Genomic DNA, 9,614 nt, shown 5'->3' with positions numbered 1-9,614 from the left:
CCCTTTCCCTCTACCCCTCCCTTTCGTGCTCTCTTTCAAATAAATAAACAAATAAATCTTTAAAAAAAACTGGTTTAGGGATCCCTGGGTGGCGCAGCGGTTTGGTGCCTGCCTTTGGCCCAGGGCGCGATCCTGGAGACCCGGAATCGAATCCCACGTCGGGCTCCCGGTGCATGGAGCCTGCTTCTCCCTCTGCCTGTGTCTCTGCCTCTCTCTCTCTGTGACTATCATAAATAAATAAAAATTAAAAAAAAAACTGGTTTAAAGTTGAAATGTAAAAAAAAAAAAAAAGTTGAAATGTACAAAAGTCTCCCTCTCATTCCTGTCCACGGCCACTCAGATCCCCTTCCCAAAGGCTCCAATGTTATTGGTTTCTTGTGTACTCTCACAAATATTCAATTGCATACATTTCATACCCTGACACACACATGCTCACACCTTTGTATGTTAGCATTACTATGTGCATCTTTTTCATATAACACTGTATCTTGGAGATCTTCTCACATTATTCTCTCTTTTTTTAAAAATTATTTATTTATGAGAAACAGAGAGAGGCAGAGGGAGAAGCAGGCTCCGTGCAGGAAGCCTGATGCGGGACTCAATCCTGGGTCTCCAGGATCATGCCCTGGGCTGAAGGCGCTGCTAAACCGCTGAGCCACCAGAGCTGCCCACATTATTCTCTTTTTTTTAATGGCTACCTAGTATTCCAATGTATTGTCCCACAGCTAATGTTTTTTTCATGGTTAGCGTTTTATTCTTTGAAGAATGGCTTATAGCATCACATTAAGTCAGGCTGGAAGGTGAAGTTTAAAATAATTTCATAAGGATATGCTACAACAGATGTGATGGCTGTTCGCTCTACAAAATCTGGATCCTAGAATGTAGGGCACCCAGTTGACAGTAGCGCCTAGGCTTTCCAAAGAGTCATCATTTTTCTCTTGTCTGTGTGGACTTCTTTTGCTTCTGCTACTTTCTGCTTTTGTTGTGTGATCTTAGAGTCCCTCTGCTTTCTCTGAGAGGTAGTCAGGTAACCTCTTTTCTTTTTCTTTTGCTAATTTTCTGGGATTTCTTCATGTGTTTCTGGCCAACAAGTTCTCATTGATTTCCAGCGGCCATGCCAACCACTGGATGGAGCCTGGAAGAGCAGGGGTTCACCCACCTGCAGGTCTTGAAGGCTCAGCCTGCGTGGGTCCTATGCTGAACAGTGCCTCTGCTATGTCCTGTACCATGGTTCATTTTATATTCTCTTGTTGAGAAGCATTTAGATTATTGTTGATGTTTTGCTATTAAAAACACACCATGAATAACTGTATTCCAATGGCATTTCACACTTGTGTATTTCTCTGAAGGGTATATTCCTGGTAATGACAGTGTTGGGTTTGGCCATCTGAGTTCATGACTCCCATGGGAGGTAGGGTGTTTGCAGGAGAAACCCCACGTGTGCCCAGAGCCAACACCAGCATGCAGGCACATCTGCCACTACAGAGGGATTAGACTCATAAGTAGTGCACAGCTGTGAGAAGACATGACTTTTGCTCTGATAGCCCAAGACAGGAGGTGCTGGGTGGTGAGAGGCTGTGCAGGGTGCTGCTGGGGAAAGGTGGACTCACTGAACTCTTCTTAAGGGTAAAACTCAGAGTTTCTTTCACATGTAAAAATGATTTTATCTAGGTGTTCGCGAAGATTGAACTACTCACGGCATCTTACTCATCAAGAACTTCCCATTTCCTAGAAGACTAGACCAGGTCCTGGGCCTGCTTCCTGGGCCAGTAACTGTTACTGTAATCTTCTGAAAAATCTAAAACATTGTTTCACTCAGAAATGATCTCCAGGATGGCCTGGCTGGCTCAGTTGGTAGAGTATGCAACAGCTTGATCTCTGGGTCATGAGTTCAAGCCCCATGTTGGGTGTGAAGTCTACTTAAAAAAAGAAAGAAATAAATGATCTCCAACTCAGACTTTTTGCTAAGTGAGACTGGCCTTTTTTCCTAAACTAGCAGTCAAGAAAAAGGCTTTTCAAACATTGAAGGCAAATAGAACGGATACACAGTCAGTTGCAGGTCCAAGGAATGGCCCAAAGATGGCGCTAGATACAAATGATTCCACCCTACTGAAGGGCCCTGGCGCTTTCAGAGCAGCCTAAAACCTCCTATGCTGCTCCAGCTTCCTGGCCTTTCCCTTAGCTTCTGAAGCACATAATCCTTAGTAGAACACGATGTAAATGAAGAAGCCAAAAATGGGAAAGGAAACAGAAAGAAAGGAAGCCAACAAACAAGATAACACCGAGCAAAGGAATAAAATGATTGCACTAGCCTGTCTGAGGGCTGGCTGGCTGCTTTGCCCAACGAGCTGGCACCAGGGGAGCTCGCTTACCTGCCCCCCAACTCAGTCCAGAAGGTTCTTAATTCAGGGGTCTTGGGCAGAGGAGTAGGTAGTGGTGGTCCACGGTTTCATTCTGGATCTCCTAAGGGAGACTTTGCACAGTCTCCCGTCCAGGAGGCATCTTTGCTGGGGTCTTCCCCACACCTTCTGTGGGTCTGCCCAGTAGCTGGCCTTCACATTCTGTCCCTACATCCCCATTTGGCCAGCTGCTTGCTGCCCTCACACTCAGGCCCAGCCTCCTGAAGGGCCTCCAGCCACCAGGCCACGTCTGGCCACTCTCGGGTTATTGCTGACAAGAATCAGAGCTGAGGAGCCCTCCAGGGTGCCGACTTCCACCACTGGCACAAAGGTGATGGCGGTGGGATGGTGGGACGGGATTGTCACGGTGCTGGCACCTCAGAAACGTCTATGGACTAGACCAAATGCCAGTGGGGCTCCAGATGGGGCCCGGGAGTTGCAGAAGGTGATCTGGAGGGCCGCATACATGAGGAGAGGCCAGGGTCAGCCACCTTTCTTTCCACCTGACCACTGGGGCTTGTGGAGAGTCGCAAGGACCTGCACTTCCTGCAGATTTTGACACTAGCTGCCAGGAGCCTCTCTTCAGTTCTCTCTTTGCTTCCTTCCCTTCTTGTCCTCCCTTCCCCTCTCCTGAGTGGGTCTACATGGCCTTGCAGAGGTTGGAAAGACCATCGCTGCTGGGCAGAGTGCAACCTTCCGTCTTCTCCTAAGCATATGTGTCTGGTAGGGTTGCATCTGGACAGGTCTTCTTGTGACCTGTGAGTCCAATGGCTGCCTTTAGGGAGACCTGAGTGGTAGTGGTGGGTGGTAGGGAATGCCTCCTGGCTAAACAGAAATGGCTGAGGGCACAGGCTTAGTCTGAAAATACTGACAGTACTGAAAAATGCCCATGGTAGACGCTGTCTTCTCCCGGTGGGTGTTGCATTGGCCCCAAAGAGAGGGAACACTTACTTCCCCCTAGGCAGGGGGTGCTTATGGAGAGATCTGGGTCTGGATCAAGGCTGGGGGTGGTGGAACTGGCTGGAGTCCCTGTCCACCTCTTTAAGACCGGACCCCTCACCTTGCAAACCACTGGGTCATGTTCACTCTCACCGACTATGGCTCAGGTCTGCGGTGCCGTGTGAGTGATGCCTGATGCAGGGAGAAGGTTTGAGTGACACCCAGGTTATGATATTCTGACACCCAGATGCTCTGTGGAGGTGGAGGGTCAGACTGTTAATAAGACTCAAATCTTCACTTTAGCTAGACATGAAAAGAGGCAAGGAATATGAAAAACAGAGGAGGAAGAGGCAAAGCAATAAAGGAAATGGAAATCTTCAGATGTTTGGTGAGACTACCCCCCAAAACTGGGTGAAGCACTAAGGAAATGAATTGGAGAATGCCACAAAGCCTGCCTTTCAAAGACCAGAAGTTTCCTTGCGGCAAAGGAAGAGGCAGAAAGGGCAGTGCTGTCCTATAAAGCAATCCTTTTCTTACTTCTTGCAGACAAGTGGAATATTAACCGAAGGGATGAGAAAACAAACAGTCCAGCTTCCCATGCAGCTTCTCCAGCTGGCCAGCCCTGTTCCTGTAACACTGCAGGGCCGTTCAGGCAGGGGGCAGGTTTGTCAAGAGGCAGGAAAAATGATGGGGCTCTTTGTCCTCTCTCTGACAAAGTGGATGATGGCGGTCACTTACTGTCCACTTAGTAAATGCCAGTTTCTGTGCTTAGTTTTGTACATACGTCTCTTCATTTAGAGGTTTCATCGACTCTGTGGGCTGGGTTCTGCTTATCCCCATTTTACAGATGAGGACATGGAGGTTCCACAGTTCTATAACTTGCTGGAACATTCCACACTGGTGCGTGGCTCTGATTAGAAGCCAGGATTCAGCTGCAGAAGCTCCGCACAATACTGCTCTCATTACGAGTGAGGTGGTGTCTTGTTGCTTATGCCCAAGTCCACAGGTGTCTGGATCCAGAGGAAACCAAGCTCTCAGGTTTTGGGGAAGTAAGTACTGCCTCCATTCCTTGTCCCCACCGCATCCCTTTGGTATTCCTCGCTTCTTTCTGCTGCCATTTGACCTTCCTTGGCCACCATCCAGAGAAGGGGTGAACATTCCATTAAAAAAAAAAATATTTATTTACTTACTTGACAGAGGGAGAGAGCGCGCGTGCACAAGGGGGTGGGGGCGCACAGAGGGAGAGGGACACGCAGGCTCCCTGCTGAGCAAGGAGCCCAGTGCGCAGCCCTGATCCCAGCACCCGGGATGGTGACCTGAGCCGAGGCCTGGGGCTTAGCCGACAGAGCCACCCAGGCGCTCCCGAACATTCCATTTTGCTCAGCAAAATTCTCCGGCAAGACGAGGAATAGAAAGTGGAAACTATCAGCCACCTTCGCCTTCTCCGCGGTTGGGGGAGGCTTGGCTTTCCGTGGTCGGCACCGAGGAGCTGGTCATCCTCTGTCCACCCCCTTCTTCTCCGAGAGCCTCCACCCCTCGTCCCACGCGCTGCCGGCTTCGCCACTAACGGGCTCTACCCGGGGCCAGTGCTGCGGGCAGCGGAGGCCGCGGGCGGGCGGGCGGGCGGGCGGCAGGTGATGGGGGCGTCGGGACGGCGTCCAGGGGCCGCGGGGGCCGGCGGCTGTCCCAGGGCCGAGGCTGGTGGAGGCGAGGGGGCGGGAGCACGTCCGTGCACCGGTTCAAAGCCGCAGCCCCGCCTTCCCCATCGTCTAAGCCTGCGAGCAACTGCGTCACCCCCCGGGGCCTCGCTCTGCAGACAGCCCCGCCGGCCGAGGCTGCGGTGGGCTGGGGCTGGCGACTGGCGACGGGAGCCGGGCGCCGCGGGCCGGCCTCGGACAGCTCTGGTGCATTGCCTCAGCCTGAGCTGCATCTAAAAGATGGGGGCAGAGGTTGTCGGGTGTCTGAGAGGTCGTGGCCTCAACGGGGCGGTGGCCGCGAGGGGCAGGTGGAGGTTGAAGTTAGGCGGGAAGAGAAACCGGGACTGAGGCCAGCTGGCGGACAGAGGACATGGGAATAAAAACCTGAGAAGCAAAAGGAGACGAGAGGGAGGGCTGTACCTGCGGGCCGTTCCCTCCAGGAGAGCACCTGCTGGCCGTCCAACCCCGCTGGCAGCAAGGCCCCGCCCCTCCTGGCCCCGCCCCATCAGGCCACCCCCCCCCCCAGGTCCCGCCCCCAGCCCCACCCCTCCTGACCCCGCTCCACCAGGCCCCGCCCCCAGGCCCCCCCAGGCCTCCCAGCCCCGCTCCTTCTGGCCCCGCCCCACCAGGCCACCCCCAGGCCCCGCCCCCAGCCACGCCCCTCCAGGCCCCACCCCTCCTGGCCCCGCCCCATCAGGCCACCCCAGGCCCCGCCCCACCAGGCCCCGCCCCATCAGGCCACCCCGCCAGGCCCCCCCCCAGCTCCACCCCTTCTGGCCCCGCCCCACCAGGCCCCCCGCCAGGCCCCCCGCCCCGCCCCTTCTGGCCCCGCCCCACCAGGCCCCCCGCCAGGCCCCCAGCCCCGCCCCTCCTGGCCCCGCCCCATCAGGCCACCCCAGGCCCCGCCCCACCAGGCCCCGCCCCATCAGGCCACCCCGCCAGGCCCCCCCCAGCTCCACCCCTTCTGGCCCCGCCCCACCAGGCCCCCCGCCAGGCCCCCAGCCCCGCCCCTCCTGGCCCCGCCCCATCAGGCCACCCCAGGCCCCGCCCCCAGCCCCGCCCCACCAGGCCCCGCCCCATCAGGCCACCCCGCCAGGCCCCCAGCCCCGCCCCTCCTGGCCCCGCCCCATCAGGCCACCCCAGGCCCCGCCCCACCAGGCCCCGCCCCATCAGGCCACCCTGCCAGGCCCCCCCCCAGCCCCGCCCCTTCTGGCCCCGCCCCCACGCCCCGCCCCCAGCCCCGCCCCTCCTGGCCCCGCCCCGCCAGACCTTGCCCACCGTGGGAGGGGCACCCCGGAGGGCAGGGAGCTGCCTCGGGTGTGGGGGACCTCGTGGCTTTCCTTCTGATGGCCGCTCTCTGAGAACAAACATCCTCTGTCCTTCGACCATCCTCTCCTGTTGTCTCCGTCTCAGATGATGAAACCGTGGTCGCTGGTGCCCAGGCGGTGCGGACAGCGGGTTCCTGCACCTCCATAGGCTCCTAGGTGGGTGCTCTCTCAGGGAGTCCGGGAGAACGGGGGAGGGCGGAGAGGCCCGGGGATAGGGTGAGGAGGTGGGCAGGCAGCCCCAGGGTGGTGACTGGGCATCCGCTGCCCTCTGGTCCAGCAGAGCCCCGTCCTCCTCCTGGCTGACTCCCCCCTGCTCCGAGTCTCATTGGGTTAGATGCAACCGGGCCCTGGCTTCTTGGGTGGGGCAAAGAGCTCTCGTGACCTCCCCTGGGAGGAAAATCTAAATGCTTGGATCTAGGCTCGGATGAAGACCGATTTTCCTTCCTTGACGCAGCCCTGTGGGGAGGCACGGCTGAGGCTGACCGAGCGGCCCGAGTCCAGCGTGCTCTGTCTGAGAAGCCACAGTGTTCCAAAGGACTCCTCCTACAGTGCTCTTCTCCTTTGCCTTTGAGGACCACGGTGAGGGAGTAGGAGCCCAGGAGGGAGTGGGGCAGAATTAGAATGGCATTCCTTTGACCTCCTTTTTTTTGTGGGCCAGGGCTGTTTGCCTCTCCTGTTCCTAATTCCAGCCAAGCTGTGTGTGTGTGTGTGTGTGTGTGTGTGTGTGTGTGTTTGGGAAGAGAGGCCTCAAGAGATTTACCTGTGAGGTTGTGAGGTTTGAGGGTGACCTGGGCCAGGTGTCTGTTTCCAATGGCTGGTGCCGACTGCAGGTGCCCCGGAAGCGGGGACATGGAGACCTGTAATGGGGTTCACCGTCCTGAGGAGGGCGAGGCAGCCTTCCACCAGCATCTCTTGGTTCTGGGAGGGCCATGAAAGGACCTAGGAGGTTCCATGCTTCCACCATAAAGTATCTGGAGGTTAGCTAAGAGAGGAGCCTGTAGGCTGCCCTGGGAGAGAAAAGTCCTTCCCCGCAGGATGTACAGGAGCGCACATTCTAGCAGAGGCCCGGGGGAGACATGGCACCCCCTCCCTGAGGGTGGGCTTGCAGTGCCTGGTTGCAGCCCTCCGCCTGAGTGCTGAGATGCAGACTTGAACATATTATCAGTGAGCAAAGCCATATCTATCTGTGATCATATTTACCTGAAATTGCACTGCTGCAGCCAGAACTGGCTGAGAAATGATCAGAAGGGCCAAAGACACATTTATTTGGGAAGACTAAGCTCTCTTCCCTCCTCCACCCTCTTCCCGCAGGGAGCCCTTCTAATACTATGGAGGAGCTGGGTACTCAGAAAGCAGAATTTCTACTGGACGGTATAAAGAAAAAAGCTTCACGATTGCACATGGATGAACTGAGGCTGCCCACTATATACCCATTTTATTTGAGAGTCTTGTCAGGAATCCCTAAAAAGCTAGGGAAGTTTTTATGTGCCCTGTGAGCTGCTTGCTACCCTGGACTGCAATTGGAGAGTCCGGCCATCGTGAGACCAGAAGAGGGGCCCGGGATGGGGAAGATGCGCTGGTGCAGATACTGGGGAGTCACCAGGAGGAGGAAAGTGGGGACAAAGTTTTCAAAGAGCTCTGCAAAGCCTTGGAATATTTCCAGGTCTGGATTTCTTCTCAAAGAAGAAAGGAAATGCTGGCTATGTATATGGTAACCTGAGCCAGAGGGAGCATGTTTGGAGGATTGACTGGGGGCTCCAGATTGTGCTGGAAAGAGGATGTCAGTTAGTGTGGAAGCCAAGGCCCAGTGGAGCGGGTGTGGTGAGGGATCATGCTGTCTCCTGACTTGGTCAGCCTAGAGGAATCAGGACTCTGGTCTCTCTCTCTCTGTGTCTCTCATGAGTAAATAATTCCTAAAGAGAGAGAGAGACAGAGAGACACAGAGAGAGAGAGAGAGAGAGAGAGAGATAGGAACTTCACCTAGTGTCCACATGTACCCAGCCAACCCCAGAGCATACTGTCTGGGCAGGCTCCACTCCCATTTTCTTGGAAGCCAAAGGCATAAATGTCTTTTGTGGGCTACACAGTTTACTATGGGAGAATGTGACAGGGCTGTGTTCACTAGTTTCTTTTCTACGGCTTCATATTTAGAGCCCGGCGCTGTGGCCTCAGCCCAAAGCGTTTCCTCTTTGGTGAAGGGAGAATGCCTTTCCCGTCTAGCATGGTTGGCTCTGAGCCTTGCCGCTCTGGTGAGGGTGGAGGATTTGCTAGAAGAGCTTCAGCCAGCCAGGCAGACACGGACGGCTTTTTCCTTCCACCTGGGAGAAGGGTGGGGGTGGCAGGAGAGTCAGAGACAGTCAGGTGCAAGCTGTCACATTGGGGCCTGGTTTCTCCCCTCTGAGCAGAGTCTTGGAGACTCTGGAGATGCTGGGAAACAAGAGAGGCAAGGATTTGGTAGTTTGAGGAAGCACAAAAGCAGAGGGGCTTTACCCTTCTCCCCCAGCATGGACCTACTGGCGGGGCACCCTGCTCCTCTATCAACATGGGGGTTTGCATCAGAGGACAAGCGGTATGGGGTAGGCAGAGGTCCTGAGGGGGCACTTCTGGGTCATGGCTCAGCAGTGACCTCAGATTCCTGTATCCCTCTGGGAGGGGTTGCTGAGCTGGGACGGTGGAAGTGCCTGGGACAGATGAGGTCCTGCATGTCTGTCTGGTCTGCCCTCTGCCTCCTGGGCTGTGGCCCGTTGCTGGCCTTGCAAGAGTTTTTGGGACATCCTCTCACCCTCCATTCTGGACCCCTGATTACGAATTAATGAGAAAATCCCCCCTTCCTGTATCTGCAGCTCAGGCCAGGAATGCAGCCCTTGGCAGAGCTCCCAGAGCGCCCGCAAGGAGGATGCGGGTGTTTTCCGCAACATCAAACTCCAAGAGTCAGGGATGTTCCTTAACAACCTGCTATGGATTGACCGCGAATTTATTTAAGCCCTCCCTGAACCTGTTTATGTTTCATTAAACTCTTTTATTGATCCTCTTAATTTTCTCTTTGCTGATTTACTCTGAGCCTTGACTTCACACGCCTCTCCCTGGCTCTCAGCCTCAAGGGTTTCCAGAGGGTGTCTGCGTGCACAGACCTGGGTCAGGCAGTCAAGCTTGCAGAATTGGCTCCCAGCGGCCCCTTGGCCCCCCTCACGACCCTCCCCTCTCTGCTTCTGTGGAACCCAGAGACTGTGAAGACCTCCCCAACCCTGCTC

The 9,614-nt window shown here is 55.5% G+C and overlaps 1 long non-coding RNA gene and 1 pseudogene across 3 annotated transcripts; one reads left to right on the top strand and one right to left on the bottom strand.

Annotated features, from left to right (window-relative positions):
* Window positions 1-202: 202 nt before the first annotated feature.
* LOC112647690 (small EDRK-rich factor 1-like) lies at window positions 203-4,926 on the bottom strand (annotated as a pseudogene).
* A 1,383-nt stretch (window positions 4,927-6,309) lies between these two features.
* LOC112647706 (uncharacterized) lies at window positions 6,310-9,398 on the top strand. Of its 3 annotated transcripts, none has more exons than XR_003128438.3 (3): window positions 6,310-6,519; window positions 6,818-6,942; window positions 9,207-9,398. It is a non-coding gene; the product is annotated as an uncharacterized LOC112647706 (long non-coding RNA). The 3 variants fall into 3 exon arrangements; XR_007403811.1 differs by having other exon boundaries at window positions 7,675-9,398; XR_004807034.2 differs by having other exon boundaries at window positions 6,782-6,942.
* Window positions 9,399-9,614: the final 216 nt, after the last annotated feature.

This window comes from Canis lupus, chromosome 19, assembly GCF_003254725.2.
Source record: "Canis lupus dingo isolate Sandy chromosome 19, ASM325472v2, whole genome shotgun sequence".
Taxonomy (NCBI): domain Eukaryota; kingdom Metazoa; phylum Chordata; class Mammalia; order Carnivora; family Canidae; genus Canis; species Canis lupus.
Note: the sequence above shows the minus strand (reverse complement) of the source record. Positions and strands in the feature narration are given on the sequence as shown.